Below are 26,210 nucleotides of genomic sequence, written 5' to 3'. Positions count from 1 at the left end.
TCACCCAAGATTAATATTACAGGCAATTTTGGAAATTATTGCAAATTAGTAGAAGTCTCCAGGTAACACCAGTAATATGAAAATTAGGCTTTAGTGAGAATTCCCACCGATGTGAGTTTATTAAACACCTCCAGCTTCACAGCATTAGCTGGATGACCTATATTTGGGCCTCCTGGGCACACATTTAGGCACTTGGCTCAAATTTGTGCAACTAATCATTATGCCCAACCTAACAACACTTTAAAGTCTGTACTTTTCCCCCACCTCATGATCCTGGTGAAGCCAAAAGGAAAAACAATCAAGTTTTTTAGTTGTTTGCTACACAACGGCTGTCCTCAAACTGAGCTCCGTCACTACTCTCTCTTTTTCTTTTTATCTGCCTGTTTGTAAAAGTCTGATCTGGTTATGAACTAAAGAAAATACGTAGCCTTGTCAGCTTGATGTTTTTTTGTTTTCTTTTCCTTCTTAAACTCAGAGTCATTATTTGCAGAAGTGATTTTTCTAACATTACTGTGCACAGGGACGTTTTCAGTACCATTACCATTCAGTTCCGTTCAGTTCAATTTTATCTATTTAGCCACAAATCACAGCAACAGTCACCTTAATGCACTCAACATTTGAAGGTAAAAACCCTACAATAAATACAACTATGGCCACAGGTTGCCTGGTAACAAAGAAAGCATCGTTCACTGTGCCATAAGCTCCTGTAGCAGAATCGTCATGTTTATAAGAATCATAAACTAGCATCAGACATTTTCCAACGATACAAAGAGTCGCCTCTGGATGATAATTAATAATTATTTGAGTTATTATTGTGCTCCACCACTTCAGGCTTCACAGGAGAGACAATTTTCCCCTTCAAATTCACCGTGGCATTTCTCCCTCGGGTAAATTACTAAAGCCGACTGTTTTCTCAAACACGTCTGGTATCAAACAGCTACACAATAGCAAACCACCGATTTCACTTTAACTGATACAGCTTTACCCAACAAAAGAACACAAGAGTGGTATCAGTGAGCTCACTGCAGGAAAACGGAGTAGCACTCTGGGCACGTAGGCTACACCTCCACCTCCTTCAGCTGCTCCAATCTATTTATCATTAGAAAAAAATAATGTATTACCAATCCAGAAAAATCCAGAACATTTTTCTGTCTGAACGTGTTACAAAAGCTATAAACTCAAGAACAAGTGTTGGCAAAATTTATTTTTTATGAAAACATTTCAGATCTCTGGGATTCAAACTCCAAATGGACTCCAGTTACACTAAAATGTATTTCTCTTATCTACAGCTGAAGCTTAGATAATTTAGTCAACAGAAATATTTCAGACTTTTAGGTGAAGCTGAACAGAAAAGCTCATTTTTGGTCTCTAAAGCTGATATTTTAGACACAACCAGCACCTTAGCATACAAGTTATACAAGTTTGTGTGTTTCTGTGTGTTTCTGTGTGTGTGTTTGGTCATGTGTGCGGGTGACGCACTCACTGCTGGCCAGAGGACACTTTGACTCATTCCTGTCTGTTGACTGTACTGAGGTCTGGCAGGTCCACCACTGAGAGCAGCCCTGCGACGACTGTAGCGTCAAACATCACCCCCGCCCCAATCTGCCGCCTCCCACCCCCCTGCTGCCCTGGAGGAAGTGATGTAAAGGCTGAACACAATCAAAACACAAGTAGAAAACCAGGGGAATGGAAACAAAGAGAAAGAGATGAGCTCTCTGTGCACATTTAGAGGAAACCTGGTGACCCTTCACACTCCTGAAGGATTTTATTTTACATTTAAATAGTGAAAAGTGAACCAAAAACCTGAAATCTACATTTAAAAACCTAAAAAAGATTCCTCTCAGGTTCCCGAATACCTCGCAGCATGCAGGCATTCAAGCAAACGCCATCTTTGCGGTGACCTACATTTTACCGTCTTGACGCTCATCTGTTCAAACATGTTACTGCAGAGATGACTGTTGGAGGTGGTGGTGCTGAAGCAGATATTGGAAAATGCCCCAAGAAAGTTTCCCTGCCACGCTATCAGATCCTGAAGTGCCCGAGGCTCGGAAACAGCTGCTAACTGCAAAAACCACAGCTTCAAAAATCGCTCAGCCTCCTCCCTAACAGACACGCTGCTCTCAGAGCAGATCTTTCCCAACGTGGAGATGGGAGAGAAGAATAGGATGCGACACAGGTCGGGAGTCAGTGTGCACCTCGCATTAGGTTATTCCAGTCCACAGTCACTGATTGGAGAGTGACGTGAAAACAGCCTGCGGGGGAAACTAAACTATGACTCAATGACAGAACATCGCATCAGAGCAGGACAGCAGAAGAAAGCAACAAGCTGTCCCACAATCAACAGTCTTCACACCAAACAAGGCTGTAACAAGTTCAAGAGCAAAAATGTCCACAGAGGACTAAAGACTGGATACACTTATTTTATTATAAGATAAATAAGATATGGGGGCAACTTTAAGCTTATTCTTTAAAAAAAAAAACACCCACCTAAATTCTCAAAAAATTAATCAAAGATGTTATAACTTAGCCTGAACATAGATATTTATACTCATGTATCCGTCTAATTGAAAAATTGTTACTACTTGGCTACGATGTTAACCACCGAAGGTGAGAACACGTGGAAACCCTTGGGACTAAAGAAATGAAGCCAGTGCCAAAGACACAAAAGTTCAGTTCCTCTGATGGTCACTTGGACTGGTTAACACGTGGGTTCATCTTCATAGACTCCCAGATTAAAATGCACAAATGTACCATTACAGAGGAAATAAACATGATTAAAGCAAAAACAGTTCTCTAATGATAGTTTCCCCATTAACTACATGTTAGGTGACGGATTTTTGGAAAGCTCTTTGTTTGGATGCTTGTAAGGCTTAAAGTCAGGGCTGCAGCTGCTTTGATAGACTCACCTCTGCTAACTCACTCAGTCATCTGACAAAGCTCCACTTTGTCTTTGCTGTTTGTGCTTTTTAGAGCCTTTTAATGGAACAATCTGACCATCAACAAAGTTTGTGCTTCAGTTTGTGTTCAGCACTTCTCACTCTCTTCCAAATATGGTCACTTCCTCCTCTTCTTCTTCATCTTCTTTCAGTTGCTCCCTTTAGGGGTCACCATAGCAAACCATCTACCTCCATCTCACCCTATCCTGAGCATCCACCTCTGTCACACCAACCCTCTGCCTATCCTCCTTCACTACATCCATGAATCTCTTTGGTCTTCCTCTTTTCCTCCTGCCTGGTAGCTCCATATTCAATATCATTTGTCCAATATATCTACTCTTCCTCAGGCATACACATTCAAACCATCTGAAAATTATCTCCAAATGATCCTTTATGGCTCCAAAATACGAACATAGTGGGAGTCAAAGTGGGTGCAGAGTCTAAAACCAATGCACTTGCTTTCTCCAGTATTTTTTACAATGTGAACATACTTATCCATTAAAAAAAATCAAATCTAGGTAAAATTGCGATTGTACTGGGTTTTTTTTTTGTTTTGCTTTTGACCAATTGCAAGTAGGTGAAGCAACCTTTAGGCCACATGTGTCGAACTCCAGGCCTCGAGGGCCAGTGTCCTGCAGGTTTTAGATGTGTCCTTGATCCAACACAGCTGATTTAAAAGGCTAAATGACCTCCTCAACATGTCTTGAAGTTCTCCAGAGGCCTGGTAACGAGCTAATCATTTTATTCAGGTGTGTTGACCCAGGGTGCGATCTAAAACCTGCAGGACACCGGCCCTCGAGGCCTGGAGTCCGACACCCCTGCTTTAGGCAAACCACTTTTAATCACAGGGCAGCTGCACAGCTCCCCTGGATGGAAGCAACCTGTCACCAAACAATCACAGGCCAACTCTGACTGACTGATAAAGATTCTGATTTAATTTATAACCACAGCAAGAATCCTAACATGTTTCAATCGGTGTGAGTAAGTCTGCATCAAAGAGCGTGACAGGGGGCTCGACTGAACCGGTTGTATTCTGATTATATTTCTATATAAAAGAAAAATAGGACATTTGTTGAATTGGATAAATGGAAAAAGGCGAATAGTTGGATGGATATCAACAGATTTGTGTTTTTGGCTTATTTATCACAGTGAATCATATTATAAGATCAACCACTGCCAGCTTGACCCTCTTCAGCTGCTAACTTTGACTCTGTAAAATTACTGCAACCATTTCAAAGGCAACACGACAGCGATTTCATTGAACACCGTCAGAGTAATTTTGGTTGTGCTGCAGTCTCCAACCACTAGTGTGACTGTAGCATATAGCAGCTCTTCATAGGCGTTGCTATATTGGTCAAAACAGTCGCTACATTGACATTTTAACATTTTTGTTGTCTTGAATAAATTCAAAAAGAGCATCAATTTGTGAGATTTAGAGGTGTTGGTAGATTATTTTAACCCTACAAACACAGAGGACAGAGGCAGGCCAGCTGTTCTCTTTTACTTCTTATCTTTTTGCTATTTGGATTTTTAATGAACATACACTCATAACAGTGAGATTAATCGTATCACATCCCTCTCTGTACGATAGTTTTTATGCATATTTCCCCCAAATTTCAAATAAATAGCAGATTATCAGTGTGGGTCTGACTTTTGGCTATCTTGACCATCCTTTCAGCTTAGTGAATGTAATTGTGTCTGCATAATGCCTCTTACATCACCTGATACTTCACACTCATCTGTGACCTCATAAGTTATGTCGCAGGTCTTATGCTTGCTTTGTGACTTCAGTGATGTCACTCTGACATCTCCCTCTGCTGATGTTAATGTGTGTGACACAGTGAGCACAGCACTCGTTATTTTAAAACGTGTGAACATATTTTGGTTGCTGCCATCCCTACCCGACATAACCCTGCCTTTAACTTGTATAAGGAAATACAAGAACAGCTCTAGAAAAACTGGGACAACGGTGTAAAATGTAAATATTATATGTTTAAACATTTTACAATTTCATGAAAAATGTTAGATCATTTTGAATTCTGATGGCAGTAAGACGCCGCAAAAGATTTGGGACGGAAGGGTCGAAAAGTATGTTAAGTAAGTGTTACTAAAACAACAGATGGAGGAACATCTTTCAACTAATTAGGTTAACTGGCAACAAGACACAAGAAAATAAAAGACATCTCAGAGAGGCAGAGTTTCTCAGACATAAAGGTGGACAGAGGTTCACCAGCCTGCAAAAAGGTGCATCTACAAGTCGTGGAACAATTATAAATGTTCCTAAATGTTAAGGTTTTGAACACTTTAAAATCTCATCATCTACAGTTAGTAATATCCAAATATTTATCTGGATAAATCTCTGCGTGTGAGCGACAGGGCTTAAAATCAATTTTGCATGTGAAGCGATTGCATGTGCGAGTCAGGAGAGAAAAAGGACAAATGCAGCCTAAGTGAAAACTTATGGATCTGTGACATTTCAGGAGTATCAGAACAGCTGAGATGCATTTTATTTAAACACTGCTGGGTCAAAAATTGGTCACCTTCAAAGATCTGCTTCCTTTGACGAGACCTAACTCGTCATGTCAGGACTTTGCAGTCTATTTACACCTACAGGCCATGCACACTCTTTCAATGATGAGGATGTACAATTTGAGCAGGGAGTCAAGGAGGCCATTTACACGAGGAGGGGGCTGTCACCATCTTACAATGCTGTGATTGCAGCCATTCTCCAACTCTCTGTGAATGGTACTCATGGCCATCGATCAGTTTTCGCTGATCAATGGTCTTTGATCAGTGGTTATTGATCAATAGTCATGACAGTTTGCATAGTAATGATCAAGAAAGTGACCTGTTTAAAAGGTTGGGGGAACCAGCATTCAGCTGAGACAGCTGAAGAAATCGATTGGATGAGTGGATGAGAGATTTCCTTACCTGGACGAGCATGCATCAAACCATGCGCGTTACATTGTACTATTATTTTTTTTAAATTTACAAATAAAATGCCACAAAAATCAAAATATCTCATCGTACCAGTTTATCATTGTTTCCATCAACGGCAGTCGTTTTGCCTGTTTTATTATTTTCCTTATATGTGACTTTCATGTTATGTAGTTCTCATGTTGGACCACCCATTCAGTGTTATCACCATGTATTCCTTACCCATGCTAGATGGTAATGTGGGAATAATATGCAAATGTATATATTTTTAATGAGAGTTGATATTCTTGTGTTTTCATCCCCTACATGAGTCTTTCTCCTGTTCTGTGGTGCAGCCATACACTAATTGTAGAAGCCCTCAGGGTGGAGTTACTGATTTCCTGTCCGGGGGGTGGAAGGAGTGGGGGAAGTTGTAGAAAATGATGCTGTGCCGTCAGCTGCATGAGAGCTGAGATTTTGACCTTCTTCGTATAATCTGAACAGCGGCGTCCCTCCTCGTCTTCTGCTGTCAGTCTGACTGAATCCCCAAGACGATCATTAAAGGTTCATTTCTTCAAGAAATACCTCACATCACGCTGCCCCCTCTGAATCATATCTGCTCAGCCAAATCCTCCTCCTCCACATGCTCTAATTTTGCTCTTGAAAAAACATCTCTCTCTCTCTTTTTCCAGCTTTCTGTTGTTACATTTTCATCCAGAGCTCACAAAAAGAAAATCTTCTGTCTTTGAACCTCAGCTCTTTGCTGATGATCTACAAGGTCCACTCAGAATAGTTTTTTTTTTTATATTTTCTAAGGTGTTAACCTAAAGGAGGGGCTCTCCTGCTTTGTGGGCCATATGTTACTGATTACCTGACTGTTATTTGAGGATTTTCTGGAGTGATGTCCAGAAAAATACATAAATCCAACAAAGAATTGTGAGTGATTTTACCTCATTCTCACCTTATAACGAATCAGCGGCTCTTTTTGATTAATATTCTATTTTTAACAAGATGTTTACATTCAGCTCTAAAAAGTGAACAACTGTCCCTTTTGTTTATATCAGAGTTTTCTAAAGTTCTCCTCTGGGTGCCTAAGGCTGGCTCCAACTGCATTCACACACTGATTTAGCCGTTCTACATTTAATTCAAGTTAATTAGATACATTTTGGTTCTTTCAGGCTCACTTACCTGTGTGGTCTCACCTGTTGGCACTTGGCTAATTATTTAAAAAGGGCTTGGTGCAGACATTCTTGTGCTCTTCTCTCCAGCAGGTAGGGGTGCTGTTTGTTTGGCTTTGGTTAAAGAACATGTGTTTCAGGGTTGGCTGTAGCTCAGATGGAAGAGCAGGTCATCCACTAATTAGGAGGTTGATGGTTTGATCCCTGTCTGCTTCAGTCTGTGTGCCAAACTATCCTTGGACAAGATACTGAACCCTTAGTTGCTCTCTGATGCATTCATTGGGGTATGAATGTGTGTGAATATTGAATTGAAAGCACTTAGGCATAGGAAAAAAGTGCTTGTGTGACTGGTTGAATAAGGCATGCTGTATAACGTGCTTGGAGTTCTCCAGTGGGATAGAAAAGTCCTTTTATAAGAAACAGTCCATTCACCAGTTCTGCTGAGTGAAATTCTAGTATTTTATTAGTTTGCTACCTAGTGTTGATTAACCATTATCTGTATTCGTATGCTGCACACCTACAGTTATGAATGCAACTTGCCAAACAAACTAATGCTTGCTGGTAATTGAACACCCCTCCCTCTAATCCATATGAGGTGATTTCAGGCTCCAAAAAATAATCGTTTCAAAATGACGAGTCCAAAACCAATAGGTGCTGTAACTGCAGCCATGTCCATCTTTGGCACCATCGCTTGACTTCCAGTTCTGTAGAAGTCTCTTAGAAACACCTCAGTAAAAACTTTCCCGATTAGTTGATGAGCTCAAGTAATATTTTACACAGCATGAATACAGTTTTGTGAATTATGGTCCTCAGAGTCATGCAAGTGGATAATCCAGGGTGTGCTTGTTACTGACAGTAGTACAGTAGAATTATTTTCTTCAGTAATGCACTAACATGTGTTACTATAATAAATTCAATAATTACATTACAGTTATGATTATTAGCAAAAAAACATGCCTTTTTCCTTTCTGTGCACTTGCACTACAGTCAGCTTATTTCAGTAAAATATTGGAGCAGTCTACAGTAGAGATATGGACATTACTTTTATTTTTAAAAGGACAAGAGCTCAACGGTAAAATCCAAACTGCAGCCATGACAGAAAAAAACACATACTGCTAACAGAACATCAGCTCTTTGCTAGCACATGCACAGACAGCATGCTAACACAAAGCTAGACAAGAACCCAGAGTTATGATACAGCTGAGTGCCTGCTGAGCCGAGTCTAGCAGCCAGAGTGTGAGGGTAGAGTCCATGTGCTTTGTCTATTGATTCTGCATATTCCAGTGATGCTTGTCTAGTGAAATCTAAAACTAGAAATCAATTAAAATGCACCAAAGTAATGTAATCACTTTCCTTTAATCTCAGCATTCTATCATAAAGCTTTCATAACTGTTTGCATCCATCTTTCACATTAATGCCATCTTGTGGCTGCAGCTGGCTTTTGTCTCTAGAAGCAGGAATGACTCCGCTTGATTACATGCTACTGTAATCTTTATGGGTGTTCTCATGGGCGTGTCCATGACATCACCCACTACTAACATTATTTACTGTATCTTTTGAAAAAATACAGCAATTTTAACAGCACAATACTTAAGAATATTTAACAGGAGCAGGTTTCATTCTTCCCTGGTTTTATTATCACACTGTTCATCAAAACGGCAGCAAACCTTCACCATCTTATCCAGGAGGGTCACCTCTTCACCTTCACATGGAAGAAGTAATCTAATTGGCATGGTGGTATGTTTGCAGCAGGTCCCTTGTGTAGCACTGGAACCCAGTCACGATGTTTCATCCATTTCATAGGCTGGTTTGCTGCAATAATGCCAAATAATTAGCATCTCTATAGATAGAAGGTAGTTCTGCAAAATCACTCAGTAGGATGTTTGTTCTAATTTGCTATGACCTCAGAGCGCATCGAAAATAAAACTAATAGGCTATAAAGAGAGATATGAACATATTTAGAACTTACCGGAATGAAAATGTCTGGAGCACCAACAGATATCTGGAGATGGAAGAGAACTGCACGTCAGCTCGTCTCACAGCTGCTATCCAGGCTAGACGCCTTCGTTTGGTAACATCAATACACGAGCTGCCTCATGTTGCTTCCAGGTTGGGAAAGAATGAAAAGATAAACCATTTTCAACCTTATTCTCTTGCCGGTGTTGTGTGTGACTTCGCTCCCTTTTCACTTGCGCTAGACCCCCAAAATGGCGGATCGGGCCAAAATCCTTTCCACGCCCACCCCCCGTGACATCACGCTCCAAAGCCCTATAATGCAAAGAGCTTGACAAGCAGCCAGGCCAGCAGCTTTCTTTTTTTTTTATGGCTATTTGCACATGCGCATTGTGGATAAACTGGTGTTTGACAGGAAACGGATACGAGACTGGACAAGATGCCAAAGGCTCTGCTTTCACTTTTCTGAAATCAGTTACCATTTGTAGTTTGTGTGGAAATCTTTCTCTAAACTCAGATGCAGACAGTGTTGGGAAGGTTACTTTTAAAATGTATTCCATTACAGAATACAGAATACATGCCCCAAAATGTATTCTGTAACGTATTCCGTTACGTTACTCAATGACAGTAACGTATTCTGAATACTTTAGATTACTTAATATATTATCATGCTTTTTACAACAACGTGAATGTACTATTGCTGTGTGATTTATTACTGTTACTGAAGGTCCGCGACTCTGAACTGTAGTAAAGGGACCTCTGACTAATACGGCGGGGTCCCTGTCGGCTCGTAGCCGAAAAATAGCTTTACTTTGTTGTGTGGGTCAACTTTTCTTGCGAGAGACAGAGAGAGGCGTTGAAAGGCTGCTCCAACGGAACTTATTGTTTTCGGAGGAAAACACGAATACTGTGTACAGTCGAGTCTTAATAGCTTACTTACAATTGGGCTCGTCAGGCACTCTTCTTGGCTGCAGTGGTTATTATTATATTTACATGCTTCCAGCTCCCGTTTTTCCTCGATGACAACTCGTACCTTTCCACTCGCCTTTTTCTCCCTCCTCGCGCTCACAGACCCATAACGTGTATGGCAGTCCATTCTCCCTGCAACACGGACTACACTGCCCATGATGCTACATTCTTTAGAGCTTGTTTTTTTTTTTTTTCTCCCCATATCAGCATTTAATGGATACTCCTCTGTTCTGACTCTAATGACTGTAATTTGCAAGGTGGACTTCATGATTTGCTCAATAGGACATAAAACTAGTGATTGAGCCCATAAACTCACTAATAAAGTGCTTCCCATTGGTTTTTGCAACAGAAGAGTCGACCCCTGCTGGGTCTTAGAAAAAAAAATGCCGGTTTAAGATAATTTATACACAGAGAAAACCATTGGGCTTCAGGTTTGTTGAGCTCCTGTGACTTGGTGGATTGTGTGTTTATTGACATGTTATGTGTTTAGAGTCGTTCGGTCCTCTTGGAGATCTGAGTTGTTTTAACACGTTTCTTTTATGATTTCTGTTTGTGTTGATGCTTCACTCTGCCATTTTCAGGTCACGCTCATAAAACCGTTTTTAATCTCCATGAGGCCCCATGATGAAATAAAGATTTAGCTGATGCATTTATGTTGTTCTCCAGTACCTGATTCATATTATTCCCCTCGGGTGGTAAACTGCCACATAATCAACATTTTTAGGGTTATCTCAGAGTTTTAAAATCAGATTTTCTTTTAGTCACATTGAGGTTTGGGGACAAGTTTGTTTAAACACAATCAAATTGAGCAATTAAATTCTGTGTAAATAACGTTGATCTAATTTCTCTGTGTAGATATGGTGTAGCACAGTCTTAGCTGATGCAGAACACACACATACAAACACATGCACAAAGAAATCCATCACATTAGCATGCTGCACAGAATTGATCTCCAGCTGCGCATCGATGGCAACTTTAGTGAAGGTATTGATCTATTGATAGTTTAAGCTCTTGTTATGAAAACTCTCTGCAGGCAAGCCAATCCTAAATCACTGCCATCCTGAAATAACTACAGGGAGCCATGACGGTAATAGTAATATTTTGCCTACTACTCTCATAATCTGTGTAATGTCTTTTTTCTCCCTGTGAGCTGTGATATGTGCCTAATGCTTTGAATATACATATGAGAGGGTTACAAGAGTCATCTTTGGTGAGGGAACAGCTGGCAAACGCTCGGGCTGATCTGTGCCAACTCCTCTGGCTATTTCTGCAGAGACCAACATGTAGCTTTTCCATCTGCGGTTCCTCCACAGGATTTCTGTTGAACTCAGGTCAGCGACGCTCGTTCCACTGAAGCCTACAGACTTGGAAATAAAATATTCATCTGCATGAAAATGGATGATAACTTCAAGGCAGCTGGCAGGAATCTGAGTGAGGAGATTCATTACAAAACAGCAGATTGGAAGAGCAGGATTTCAGAGAAGATGCAGTGATTTAAACTGTGTGAGGTCACCTACTTTTCAGGGTGATAGCAGTGATATTTTCCAAAAGGAAATGGCATAATGTAAACATAAGAACAACTATAGTGATAATAATATTTCTACACTGAAGTCTGATTATTTGTTCCAAAAAATGTTTAGGGTGGGAAAAAAAGACGTCTAAAGGTAACGAGGACGTTTCTGTGCATACTCAGACCTGCGAGTGGAACAGACTGCCAGCATCTTTGATGAATATTTATGTAAACTTCTATTTTTTATACATTTAAAATTATATATAATTTTATTAAATATGTCTAAAAACTATGCAATAAAATACTAAATGTGTAAGACTGCTGTCTGGTCATTCTTATACGAAACCTGAAATGTGTTCCACTTCAAGTATTTTTCCTTTTTTCCTTTTTAACATTACATTAGTGTTTTTGTATTTGTAAAATCCCAGCTATCCTCCAGTTGCACTTATTCATCTGTGAGAGCGACTCTGGGACATGTTCTGTCTTTAAATAAAGTATTCGTTTGCATGAACATGAATAAATTAAAGGCTCAATGGGAATTTGATTCCATGTAACCTTGTTTATGTCAAATGAGAACAGAATCATAGATATTTCAGTTAAAATGGGGCAGATTTTATTGTTTATTTTCTGTATAATTGAACAAACACCAGCCACATCACAGCAACTTAATGCATTTAGGTGTGTAGATATGGTCAAGATGGCCTACTGAAGTTTAAGTTATCTTGAGCATCACAATGGGGATAAAAAGGATATTTATGTGACTTTTGTGGCATGGTTGTTAGTGCCAGCCAGCGTGGTGTGAATATTTCAGAAACTGCTGATCTACTGGGATTTTTCCCACACAACCATCTCTAGGGTTTGCAGCGAATGGTCCAAAAATGATAAAATATCTGGAAAGTGGCGGTTCTCTGAGAGAATGCCAGAGGTCAAGGGAGACCGTTTCAAGCAACTCAAATAATCACTCGATACAAGCAAAACATCTGAGAGAGCCCAACACCTTGAAGTGAAAGAGAGGAAGCAGGAGAAGACTACACTAGGTCCACTTCTGTCAGCTAAGAACTGGAAACAGAGGCCACAATTTGCAAGGACTCATCAGATGTGAATAGAGAGTCTGAGGAGTTTTTTGGCTGTAATACTTCAATGTTCAGCTCAGAATTTGGCATAAACAACATGAACTCGTGGATCTTTCTATCAGGGGTTCAGGCTGCTGCTGGTGGTGTAATGGTGTGGGGGAAATTTTCTTGGTGCACACTGAACCCCTAAGTATCAGCTGAGCATTGTTTAAACGCCATAGCCTACCTGAGTATAGCTGCTGACCATGTCCATTCATTTAAGATCACAGTGTACCCGTGTTTTAATGGCTGCTTCCAGCAGGATAACGCGACATGACAAGAAGCTCAAATCATCTCCAAATGGTTGCTTGAACATGACACGGTACTCAAATGGCCCCCAGATCTCAAGCCAAAAAAACCTTTTGGGATGTGCTTGAAAAGGAGATTTGCATCACACATGTGCAGCCATGTGTGTTAATATGGAACAAACTCTCTGAAGGCAAAAAGGGTCCAACCTGGTGCTAGGAAGGTGCAATTAAAGTGTCTGGTAAATGTGATTGGATGCAAATGATGAAAGCAAGTGAGCAAAACTGTGGAAGAATAATGTTCTGCACAAAGCTGCAAACACTTTGTAGACTGTGTAAATTAAATTAATAGACATATGCATAGAGTCATATGTCTCAAAAGTCAATTTCTTGAGAGAAATAGAAATTCAGTAAAATAATATCAAAAAGCAACAACCAGCAAAAAAAGATAAAATTAAGACCAATAAAATAAGTAAAAACCTCATTTAAAAAATGAGGAAAAACCTAAAACCATCAGAAATGAAATCAAATGTAGATTAAGTGTGAGCCTGATATACATAAGTTTGCTATTCCAGCAAGATAGAGCCTGAAAGCTTGACTGATTCAGTCGTACTCATGTAGCAGTGAGAGGGTCAAGTCTCCTTTTTGTATAAAAAGCAGTTGTAATGATTTATAAGAGCCTTTAACAAAGTCTCTTGTGTATTACATGATGTTTATCATCCAGTAATCAATGTTATCAAATCTGATATGTGACATCCTAAGAAACAGAAGAATAATCACATTTTATCTTCATTTTAGCTTTTAAACCTTATTGGAATTTTGCATGCAATTTTACAGCCTAAACCCATAACATTAACAAATAGTAATAGTTTGTAAGATAAATATCTAAATGTGAGCCTTATGAATGAGCTTCCACATAGCCATGAAATCACAGCGTTGAACCGGCTGCAGCACTGACAGGACTCTGCTTATTTACTGCCCGCTGACCTGCTGGGTCACTTATTTAATCAGTTATTTTCCGCTAACATGCCCGTGTGCAAGTTACAAAACTGACCCGCCTGCTGCATGCTACTGAAATTTCAACTCTCCATGGATGCTGCAGGGTTAAGAGCATGCTGCCTGCAGCGTTTCCACGAGCACTACCTATTTATTGCAGAGCAATATAAGCCTGGGCTTGAGGCAGAGTTGCTGTGGAGATTTGCATATTATATTTCACCCTTGTTGTTGGAGTCAGCAGTGAGTGATGGAGGCAAAAAACCCCGAGCTGCACAGGCCAGGCCAAGAACAGGGAACAAGCCTCTGCTAATTTCCTGGCAAAAAATTCATAATTAACACGTTTGATGTAGAGGCTGCAGTTGTCAAGGTAACTGATGACACCACATTATCACTTGGCGCTTCTGCACCCTCCATCCTCCCTCTTTCCTCCCATTCATCAAGCAGCCATTGAACAGCTCTTAGCAGGGAGGAATGGGGAGGGTAACCCCAGCTAAACTCATATCAAGCACGTATTTATTCACAGAAGCAAGTTCAGGCACCTTTATTAGTCTGGTATTAATCTCGTAAAGTCAATTACCATAATAGATGATTATGAATTACAATGGGGAGTGCAGGGCCAGGTAAACTATGAATAATAATTGCACATCACAGGGCTGCACAATTTATTTTCTTTAAAAGGCTCACTTCACTCACATTATAAAAACCTGTGACCTCACTTACCTCTAACCTCCACATTCAAAGCGTGCAGACAGCCATGGGTATTCTGAGAGTAGAATTACTTTAAATACTTGGTGCTGGTGCTTTTCATACAGACTATTTCTTATAGTTGCAGTGAAAACTCGTTTAATGTGAAGGGCAGTCCTTTAAAAATATGATGTTTTATAAGTGTATTATTCCACCGTATTTTACAGATGTAAGTGCTTGATAGTATTTACATTTTATGCACATTTGTATTCAGGTAGATCTAATTAACTTAATTTTAGGTTATTTGCACGCTCATTGCACATTGCTTTGAAGCTGATGGTTGGTCTCTAGTCGACATTGCTCTCAATGAGAAGTGGGCAGGACCTGAAATCAACTTTGCTTACCTTCAACATGAATGATGATACAACTGCCAATAACAATGCTGAATAATGAGTTGGTAGTAAATATGTTAAAGGGATGCCTAAGCATCTAGTGCATGGAAAGTCGTAGTGATCTGCTAAGTGAATCACTTCCTGGAAGCAATAACCACTGTGACATAAGGTGGGAGGGAGTTCTTAAAGTGACTACAGTTGGAATGAAGAATACCTGTAATTAGGGATGGGAATTTAACGATTATTAATATCACTTAGCAATTTGATTCCTTATCAATTCTCTTACTGATTCTCATTGAATCTGCTTTGAGTCGCCATCATCAGCAAGCAGCATATCAGAGATATTACATTCCTGCAAATTAATTCCATGTTTTTGCATGTTAGAGGTATTTCCTCTCTTTGTTGCAATGAGTGTTGGGGTCGTTACTCAAGGAAACTGATGTATTATAATTACACAAACATACGTTCCTATAAGTAATACAGTAGATTACTTAAGTAATTCCAGGAGACAGTAACTCGTTACATTACTTATTACATTACTTTCATGTTTTTTTTGTAAAATGACCTGAAACAAATTGTCTTGTAATTACTATTTAACAATATAAACCTATAGACTACACTCCCACATGACACACAAATCCCCATCCTAGAGGAGACACATATGATCTTTCTCTTGGCATTTAGGTTTGAACACAAAGTCGACAGCACAGAGCACAGATAGAAAACCAGCACAGAGACTTTGAGGCGATCGTCACGGTGATTCTACAATAGAAAAATGAACAGGTAGAAACGGAAGCTGCAGCCTGACTGCTCATCGCTGCTTTTGTTACCTGTTGAAGTTCAGGGTCTGACTGCTGGGTTTTGGTCAGCATTCACTCAGCTTTAATATCACTTGGCTCGTGGCTAGCTTAGCATTAGCACGCTGTCTGTGCAGATGCTTGCAAAGAGCTGAAGTTGTGTTAGCATCATAAAGCTGTTGTTTTTGTTCTGGATCCAGTTTGCACTTTACCATTGTGCTTTTATCCTGTTGCACAATAAAAACAAAAGTAATGTCCATATCCAGACTGCGCCACTATTTTCCTCCTCCAGCACATGAACTAAAATCAGCCAATTGCAACCACAAGTGGAATCAATCGGCAGGCAGACTAACAATTCAAAGGAATTGGATTACTGGCAGCTGGTTCTTTACAAGAACCTATTCCTATCCCTACCTGTGATTGACATATGACCTGCAACCAAATATGCTAAAGGAAACGAGAGACCTCAGTTTTAAAGTGTGCTACAGTTACCAGGTAACTTTCCAACTTGCAGTACTTTAGATATAACATAATGTCATATGGCAGTGTGAGGCATTCTTCACTCTCATTGGTAGTCGCTTCAGTCACTCAGCTGGAAGTTGAGAAAAGCTTATCTCGAGTTCCCAGCTTCCCACTGCCAGCAGTTAATTACGTCCTGGAATGTCATTCGCTTTCTGTGGTCTCTGGTCACTGCCTTTCTTGTGTGAATACATAAAACATTAAATGAATATTCATGCTCTGTTTTCATACAGGTGAGTTGTGATATGCCTGCAGTGCTACGCTCTACAAACGCACATATGCTATGATCGTTATAGTTAATGTTAACTGTTAGAAGGGCTGAAAGTTCATCAGTGCTTTGGAACCTCATTTCAACCAGTCACACCATTAGAAGTCAGCGCATTAATATGCTGCTACAATGGTCTGGGCTTTAGTTAATGTGCTTTTAGTAGGAACTCATAAGATTCACTGATTATTTCCCCTAACTTAGAAATGTAATTGTGCGCAAGCCCCTCATTCTCCAATCGATCACTTGACCGTTGGCACAGCAGACCAAGCAACTAAAAAACAGTAAATTCTATTAGCCCTGTTAGCACTTAGGAGCTAACGGTTAATAATTAAGGCTTGTGCAAGCAATGATTAGACCTGTGTGCATAAATACGTTTAGTCAGATTAAAAACACAAGACATCCATGCTTCGGGTAAGGATGTTATTGGTTTACAGTGTTTGTATTAATAAGAACTCTATATTTTAATGTGTTGCTACACTGTTGGTTATTGCATTATTACCTACAGTTGCTGTAAGTCTTAATAGATTTACAAGTGTTCCATTCTAACTTAGAATAAATTAAACCTGTGCTACCATGTGAGTCAGATATTAACAAGCCTATGACACAAAGTCATGTTTCCAGTAAAGCCTTTAAGTTAAGCTACATCAATGTAGCTTACATTAACTGTAAACAGCAGCGGGTGGTGGAATTTACCTTTTGGAACCCAGTCAGCCAAAGAAAAAAAGAGTATAAGAACTCAGAACATTAATATGTTGCTACATTAACGACCAGCGCATTAATATTTACATTAACTAAGTAGTCACAGGTGCGCGTGTTCCAGGAACTTACCGACGATTTCGAACAGGACACAGCCAATCAGATGTAGGCATCCGCTACAGGATTGGTCGATCATTTGCAGTACTTTAGAAAGGCGAACGTGGGCTAGTGCCATATTGTCCAATCAATGAGTTGGGCGCAGAGAGCAGCGGACCTCTGTGAGAGCAGTTTTTGTCAGAGAGGCAGAGACGCCGAAGCAGCATCAGCGCCGGGCGTACGTGGAGCCTTGGAGCATCACTGGGGAGAGCGCACACATCCACCACAAAGAGCAGGCTGAAATAACGCGACGACACTTGAACGATTATTTTATAAACGCGTCCTCTTACTGATTTTTATTTTTATTATCTTTGTGTTGGTTTTATTTTCATTCTTATACTGGAGGAGGCGAAAAAACAACCGAGCAAAGCTTCACTGCGGCTAATCAATTTCCTTTTTCCAGACCTGGGAATTACAATGAAACATGTAGGTGACACATTTCCATTCACTATCCGCGAATCACAATAGGGATCCCAGCGGAGGCGACAAAGAAGGAAGCAGGTAAAAAATCTATTTCATTCTGAGCACTGCTGCTTTGAGAGGCATGAAAATTGTGAACCGGAGTGGCATGCGATGCTTTTAATCATGCGTAACTTCAAAGCTGTAGTCACATTTTGGGTTTGCGAGTGTCGGAGTTTACATTAAGACATCTTTAACCCACAATTTGTTTTTGTTTTTTTATTGTTGTAAAATACGATTGAAATTAACTTAAAAGGCATCAGCAGTGCCACATTTTCCCTACTAGGGCGCATGTGTGGCATTGCAATCTTTGCGCTTCATTGGAGAGCCTGTGTTTATTTACTGATGGGGACAAAACTGCATTTTACTTCAATTTACACGTTGCTGTGCACACTGTTGTTTTTTCCTCTCTCTTCAAAGGGGAAAATGGTGACGGGTGCCGCATCTATAGGATCAGCATCCTCCTCTCCGTGGAGCCCCTGCGTAAAAGAAAAATCAGGTATTTGCCCTCTTTATTGTGTCGGTACTGCAGTGTGGTAGACAGGCGAACAGGTTTTTATCATGAGGCTCGTCTGCAGCCATTCATGCATACAATGCAGGAACGCCTCAGCATAATGCAACAAAACCCTCCCATTTTATGTCTTACTGTGATGCCCTGAATGCAGCTGCAGCATCAGCCATACATGGAGACACTAGCTGCATAAAAAGAGAGATGATTGTGTGCTTTTTGTCTGCATCTGCGACCACATTATAAGGGGGGAAAGAGGGCTGGAACACACACGCACACGCATGACTGGATAAAATATTGCAGAAATCCTGCAAACTAACTGCCCTTCTCTGCGCTGCACAGGTGTTGAGTAGCATTCACCTAACTTAGTGTGTGCCTGTGTGAATTTGCGATGGGTATGCATGCGTGTAGGTGTCTGTGTAGGTGCATGTTTGTGGATGATATCACCTTGCATATATATGGTTGCAGGGCCATGTGTGTGGTTGAGGATGTGTTTTAACCAGGATTTTTTAGAGCTGCACACCTACACCTGCCTCACCGGGTTACTGAAACCGAGGGTACATTAGAGAAGAGCTTCCCCTACCTCCATTATTTACGCACTTAGATTTGGCCTGTTAGGCCACATAAAAATAGTGGTGTGATACTTCACCAGCAGCAGAGTGACTAATTGAAACTTCAAATTAAATCCAGCCTGAAAACACTTTACATATATAAAACAGAAAGAAAAAGGCTTCTGGCAGTGCACCCTGCATTTCTAACCTCTTTGTTCTGTCATTACAGTATAATTGTAAACAATGACACATCTGCATATCAAATGCCACTATTTTTGGAATCATTAATTATCATTTAGGGCCATCTTGTTATGAGGCCACCATGCTATAATGCTACCATCCACTCTGACTTACCATCCAAGTCAAAGGTGTGGCCTGAGGGCCTGAACTGGCCTAGAAAACGTGTCCAATGTGGCTAACTTAATGGATTAACAAAGTGTGAAACTTGCTGTGAAGTCGGTAATTGCTTCAGGTTTTCATTAAAATGCACAGCTGTCCATCAAGCGATGATGATGCTAGCTTTATTACACAGGAGTGAACATGTGTGAGAAGTTAAAAGTATGTGGATCTTGAAGAAAGAATATGCTTTAGTTTAATTAGCATCAAATTCTACATGTAAAAATGTTGTGTTTTTTCCGCTGTGATCTCTGAGGTGTAATGTGCGAATGAACGAGTTTCAAATCTTCAACCAAGCCAAACAGCTACAAGATTACAGTAAAAAAAAAAAATTAATTTGGATGAAAAAATAAAGGAAAAACAGGGCAGAGGCACAAGACTGAGTACATAATGGCTTAAAACAGTGAAGGAACTACTCATCCCATAATGCCAATCCCAGATTCCACAGCAGCCAATTTCCAACCTGATCAAAGTGAATACTTCTATATATATTTAGCTTGTATTGTTTGAATGTGTAATAAAGCATTGCCTTAGTTATGGTACAGTTACTGCTCACAGTTTCTGAAGTTCTTTCACTAAGCAACCTGACATTTGCAGGTTTATACATTTCCATGGTAACTGCAACCTCCACCAACCGGAGACGTCGCTGTTTCAGTTTAGGATTGCAGGCAGAGTAGTTTTTTTTTTCTTGCACTGGATTGCTAATAAAATGTGTTTTTGCTAAAACGAGGTTGAGTCTGAAGGTTGTTTCTGCAGAAGCAAATAATGTTGCTCATAGTAAGTCATGATCGGAAGGTCGGGGGTTCGATTCCCCTGAACAGCTACCCTGAGGTACCCCTGAGCAAGGTACCGTCCCTACACATTGCTCCCCGGGCGCCCAATGGCTGCCCACTGCTTCACTGAGTGAATGGGTTAAATGCAGAGAGGGATTTTCCCCACGGGGACCAATAAAGTACACCTTCTTCTTCTTCGTCTAATTTGGATTGTTGCCACGTTGTGGCTCATAATCAAAATCCCCATAATCAAAAATGGGATTTTTTTTGCTCAATGTTAACGTTAGTAGAAAAAATACAAAACAACCAATCATATGCATCCATAGTCTGCCAATGAGGCACAAACTAGCATTTGTTCATGGGATTTAAAGTCAGTCAATGTCTCTGCAACAGAGGCTCCACTTATCTTGGGTGGCACCTTAAATTTTATAGTACCGAATATAAACTGGAAAAGTGCAGCTGAGGGTTGGTATATAAGTTTTCACCCAGTATCACTGAAATCCACTTAATAAGACACTTTTAAAAATGAATAAAGAAATAAAAATGTAGTTTTACTGGAGCAGTTATCGTAGCTACAACCAATCACTAACGCTAACAAGGCGATATTCATGAGATCGTAGCAGCGATATAATGAAATTTAGACACTTTCAGCAATGAGGGGTGAAATACCTGCTTCATTTTTTCTTAGACTTATTGTCATATTGAGGTGATAGCGTGTGGTGTAAAAGATTTCCTGTATCTGTCCATTTGGCAGCAGCATGGAATCAGTCTGTTGGATAAACTGTCCCGCTGCTTGTCCAGTAAGTGGTACAGAGGGATGAAAGTAGGAGAACATGCCTCAGTGTCTCGCTGGGGAAAAGAGAAGCGGTAGATCAACAGATTAATGGGTACAGGTCTGCCGTAGTAAACGGAGAGCTGAGTGTACTGGTTGATTTACTGGTTTGTGCTAACCTCACCTTCGACCACACACTGTGGGTAGTGACTGAAAGAATGAATTCATGGATACGAGCAGCAGAAATCGGCTTTCTCTGAACGATGTCTGGGCTCTGTGTTAGAGATAGCACGAGGGGCTCAGAGTACAGTCGCTACTCCTCTGCATCAAAAGAAGCCAGCTGAGGTGGTTCAGCATCTGATTAAGATGCCTCTTGGACAGCTCCTGAGGTGTTTCTGTTCAGCTGGAAGGAGATCCTGGGAAGACCACACTGAAAGGATTATTCTTCTTGGAATAATAATATTTTTTATTATAGTCCAGGTGATTGTTCTTTTGAGGGTGCCAAAATTTCTCATTAACAGAAAAACCCTTATCTTTAAATTCAGATGTTTCTAGCAACCTGTCTTGTTTCTGAGGTGTTTGAATATATTTTTCAGAAAACTATTGAACAGAAGTTGAATTATTAAACCAGGATAAGTGACGCATATATAGACTCGTTTCTGTTTCTGCTTCCTTGCAATCAGCTCTTTTACACCAACATGTTGTATTAACAGGGGGTAAAAGCCCCATGAGAGCTCACTGTGTACACCCACAGTGGCCTCGGTGGAGCTGAATGCAGTGTAGCTACAGGACACATCTGAGGAAGGGGCTGCAGATATAGATGTGAATAACCCCACAGCTTTCAAGCTGCATGTGTACCTATACACGCCTACCTGCCTCTGAGTGAAACCAACATGCTCCCGCCCACTCTCTGCGAGCTGTTGAAGGGCATTCTGGGAAAAGCAGGGAATCACAGATTGAAGTGGAAGCTGGGGAGAACGTGGGGATAGCAGCCTGATGACAAAATAGTTACACATCACAGAGGGATGATATAAGAGTTTGAGACTATCAGAGGGAGGGTGTTCGTAAAATGTGGTTTATTTTGGGCAGAGTTGCAGAGTTTAATGTCATAAAAGGCTCTAAGTTGCTGTCCTTTGTCGCATGGCTGTTGACTTCAGCGTGCTAGTGCACGTTGGGTCTGGCAGCACATTCCAAGTGCGGTGGAGGAGGTGGATCGTCTGCAGCTTCGCCATTAATCATGGTTGTTTCATGAGTCAGCGGTGATTAATCTGGTTGATGGTGGTCATGCCTTCAGTGGCCCCCTCCTCAGAGGGGGATGGTTGACCTTGAGCCCAACCCCGGATGTTCACCGGCAGCTTGTGTGCAGTCTCAGGTGTTCACGTCATCACTGGAGACGTGGGAACAAATGACTGATGGTATTCTGAGCTTGCAGCAACCTTCAGGAAGGAACAAGTTCTTTTGTGCTCTGCAGTGACTCGACCGGATCCAACACCTGTAGGTGTATTTTTAAAAGGATGATCTCAAGTTGAGCACACTCATACCAAAACATGTGCTATTTAAACCCAAAGATTTATTATACATTTTAAAATTTTGACTTTTCTTATTAGATTTATTTGTATTTTCCCTTTAGTTTCAGTTCATTTTAAGAGGAGGTATGCTCATTTAGTTTAGGTTTTATTGTTTTATTTATAAGACAAAAGACTAAAATTTGAATGTTACACAATAACATTTTAGTTAGTCTAGATTATTTTTATTTCAGTTAGCTAAAATTAGTTTAAACTAGTGCTGTGGGGCTGCATGGCGTCAACGCTTTGGCGCGGTTAGCGCGTTAGCAGCCCCTCGCACTGGGCGATCCATGCTAAGTCGCTAACGGAGACTTGCTGCTTTAATGCGGTTATGGCGTTAACGTCATTTTAACGAGATTAACGCTGACAGCGCTAGTTTAAACACATATTTTTAGTTTTAAGCTGAGTGATATTTAACTGTATCATTCTTGGCTATTGTATATTTCATATAATACTCTTCATTAGTTTTATCTGAAAAAATGGTGCAAAGCAGACGTCTTAATTAACAGTGTGAATGCTGACATGTGTCTGTCCTGGTTGGGCTCTGTGCTGGCTGATCCCGTATCAGCTGGGACCGACAGTGGAGCAGACTCAGTGTCTGTGGAGGTTATTTGGAGTCATTCACATCCCTTATGCAATGGCAAAGTAGAACAAAGCCTGTTATTCACACTTTGATGGATTTAAGTGACTTTCTGTTTTTTTTTCTAATATTTTTAGATGAGATGACTAATGGATGAAAGCTGCAGAGCTTCAGAGTGTGTGCACCTTATTTTCATCTGGCATATTGTCCTTGCATGAGTGGCTCAAGGTTTCTGTGAATTAGAGTAACCGCCTCCAACATAATAGATCGTGGTGAGATGCTAGTGGCTGGACTGTAAATCAGATTCAGTGAATCACTGACATTATCAATCTTCCACTAAATGAAATATCACATTTCCTCAAATAAAAACCCGTAGTCAGTTAAAAGCTGGGTTGCTGATAATGGCCAAAGGTGTGAGCGACTTTAACAGATTTCCCGAGCCCATTACAGGCTGGGAAATAAAACTATACCACCCAGCTGTTGTTGTTGGAGAGGGTATGCTTGAAAAGTAGAGCTGGTGCACTCTGGTGGTTTGACAGTAATCGATGGGAATATGCAAAGCTTCAGTGGGCAGAGCGGAGTCTGACAAAATCACCTTACGCATTAAAGATAATGTCTGTGCTGTGATATCAGCTATACTAATGAGTAAAATGAGCACTCAGAGTGAAAGTTAGAAGACATCCAAGGTTATGCCCACAATCCTTTCCCAACATTTTGAGGCTGCCACAGTTATAATTGGCTAGTGTAGACATATCAGACACACGGTCAGGATGGAGTTATGAAAAAGTGTGACTTCATTATTATAAAGTGGAGATTTTAGGTCATATTATCCATTTCTATTTGACTGTGTGTGGTTCATTTAATATTCCCCTACATCAAAAGAACTGAGAAGGTCTCCATGATATTTACCATCTAATACAGTTTGTGTTTTTGTGTGGGAGAATATGACTTTGTTCTAAATTAAGCAGTTGTTGTCAACAAAGAGACTTCCTTGCTAGATTTAATGAGGTTTCTGATGTCCTCTGTAATCGACGTGTAAATGCATTTCCTGGAAAAATGTCTTATTTTGCAGACAGTGACAGGAAAATGAAAAAAACATGGATACTAGGGCTGTTCGATATAACGATATATATCGGATGACGATATAAAAACGTATAAAATCATTTTACGCTATCGATTGTTTTGTGGTGTCGCAAAATAAACTGTTTACGGCAATATTTTTTTATCGTTTTGATGGTCACTGTAGTGACTATATTCATTTCTTAAAGTTCTCTCTTTCTCTTATATTTAATATAACCACACTACGGACGGACAAGCGCCTGTTTTTTATGGGTTGTCGTTAGCAACAACGACGGTAAAACCATCGCATGTTCACTTGTTTATTTTCCACATAAACCTTTCACAATAAAGCTCAAGATCCTGTTGAGACTTTTCAAAATAAACGGAATCATGTGAAAAAGTATTATTGACGGATGAGAAGCAAAAAAAGAGTCATCAGGTGCTAAAAAATAAACGTTAGAACAGGCTTTTCCCCAGAACACGCCGTGTAATCAATACTCACAAAGAAAACGGCGGCCGTTACAACTTATGTCTAAAAATGTATCGTTTCATGCATCGGTTAAAACACTCGACTCCAGGTACACGACGCCCAGCTAGAAACACTTCACCTACCCAAGATTCACAGAATTTACAGAAAATATTAAATTTTTTGTGTTTTATATCGTTATCGGACGATAGATGTTTTATATCGGGATATGAGATTTTGGTCATATCGCACAGCCCTAATGGATCCAATACTAAATAATTTTCTTAACTTATTAAGCTTTAACAGCCTCTCTTTGTTTTTTACAGGAGCTATGCCCACGATAATGAAGAGTTATTTAAAATATATTTGTTTATAGGCTTTGATGTTATTGTAGTTGCACTTCAGATCACTAGATTAAGTTTTGCAGTGATCTATGGATTACAAGCTGAAAGTACTCTGCAGAAAAAGCTTTTGTGTTTATGCACAATATTTAAAACATCAAATATCCATAAAATGTTTTTTAACTGATTTAAACAGCACTGTATATTCATTTTAATTTGCTGTTAATAAAAGTATTACAGAGTGACCAGGGCATCTATATTTTGGTGTTAACATGATGTGAACATGCTGTAATTCAAACATACCTTGTTTGTAAAAAGTAACACATGACGATTGTCTTGTTTGTATAATTTGTGGTTGTCAAAAAAAATTATTGAAAACCAAAATTAATAAATCATAGGTAAAGGAATCAGTGTGTGTATAATACAAGCAAAAGGAGCCGTTAAAAGATTCGGTGATACTGAAGAACTAGTCCATGCATTTATTACTCCTACAGTGGACTGTTGTAATTCATCATGTAAAAAACAAATTCCTAAAAACTCCTTGAAAACCCTCCAGTTAATCCAGAATATAAGGTCTTGAATCCCCATCTCATTTTACCTCTACTTTATCTCTTTTTGATACAATATGGGCATAATTGGCTCCAATAGCTAATTTCGCTCGGTTGCTTGGGGGTTAACCACAGTGCCTTCCACACAGAGAAACTCTCAAATTGTATCCATGTATTGACTTTCTCTGGTATCTTCCCACAACATCGGGTCTGAGACTCTTGGCAGAAGTGATTGTTGTTGCAGAGTGTCTGTTGACTTGTTTTGTCAGAGCTGCTTGCCAGTGTCACTGTTTGAGCTGCTCAAACTGAAATTATTTACCAAGAGGTTAGTCATCGCACTCAGGCCTCGAGTTGTGTACGACGGGCTAAATGAGAACTGAAAAAGCCAGTCGCTGCGCCGACACCTTTCAGTTGGCTGTGAGGGAGGTGCAGCTCCGTGCGGCCATTTTAAAAAAAAAAAATCATTCATTTCTTTTTTTCACCAAGTCCTATCCATCACCTTCAGCAGATGGGCGTGCGTGGCAAACATCCCACTGCTGCATGTACGTGACAGCAAAACATTATGTTTAATTTACGCCTTCTGAAACCGTCGCAGCAAAAACTGCACCTCTGTTCCCATGGCGCAGGAATGGAGATCGTCGAGATCCAACTGACTAATTATGCTCGATAATCTTTTGAGGAAAATATTCAGAGCGGTTTCGCAGGTCTGCAGCTTTGGGAGTAACAAGCGGATAAATCTGAGAGATATCTGTGAGATGTCTCACTATTCTCCTCATTCACAGTGGCTGTCACTGTCTGCTTCACAGTTATGAGCAGAGCATATGGTGCAATAAACTGAGTGCATCATGTAAAAAAGAACTTTTGC

The 26,210-nt window shown here is 40.2% G+C and overlaps 1 protein-coding gene across 2 annotated transcripts in view; it reads left to right on the top strand.

Moving 5' to 3' along the window:
• The first annotated feature begins 17,440 nt into the window (after nucleotides 1-17,440).
• Nucleotides 17,441-26,210, top strand: part of shisa7b (shisa family member 7) — a 51,310-nt gene continuing 42,540 nt past the window's right edge. For both annotated transcript variants that reach the window (XM_085261626.1, XM_085261625.1), the window contains exons 1-2: nucleotides 17,441-17,828; nucleotides 18,207-18,285. The gene's annotated coding sequence lies outside the window, so the exon portion shown is untranslated. The remainder of the gene's footprint in view (nucleotides 17,829-18,206; nucleotides 18,286-26,210) is intronic.

Source organism: Mchenga conophoros, linkage group LG22, assembly GCF_057382185.1.
Source record: "Mchenga conophoros isolate Kocher_MC1m ecotype Shallow Benthic linkage group LG22, M_conophoros_male_GT1.1, whole genome shotgun sequence".
NCBI classification, from domain to species: domain Eukaryota; kingdom Metazoa; phylum Chordata; class Actinopteri; order Cichliformes; family Cichlidae; genus Mchenga; species Mchenga conophoros.
This window is presented reverse-complemented; position numbering and strand designations above follow the sequence as displayed.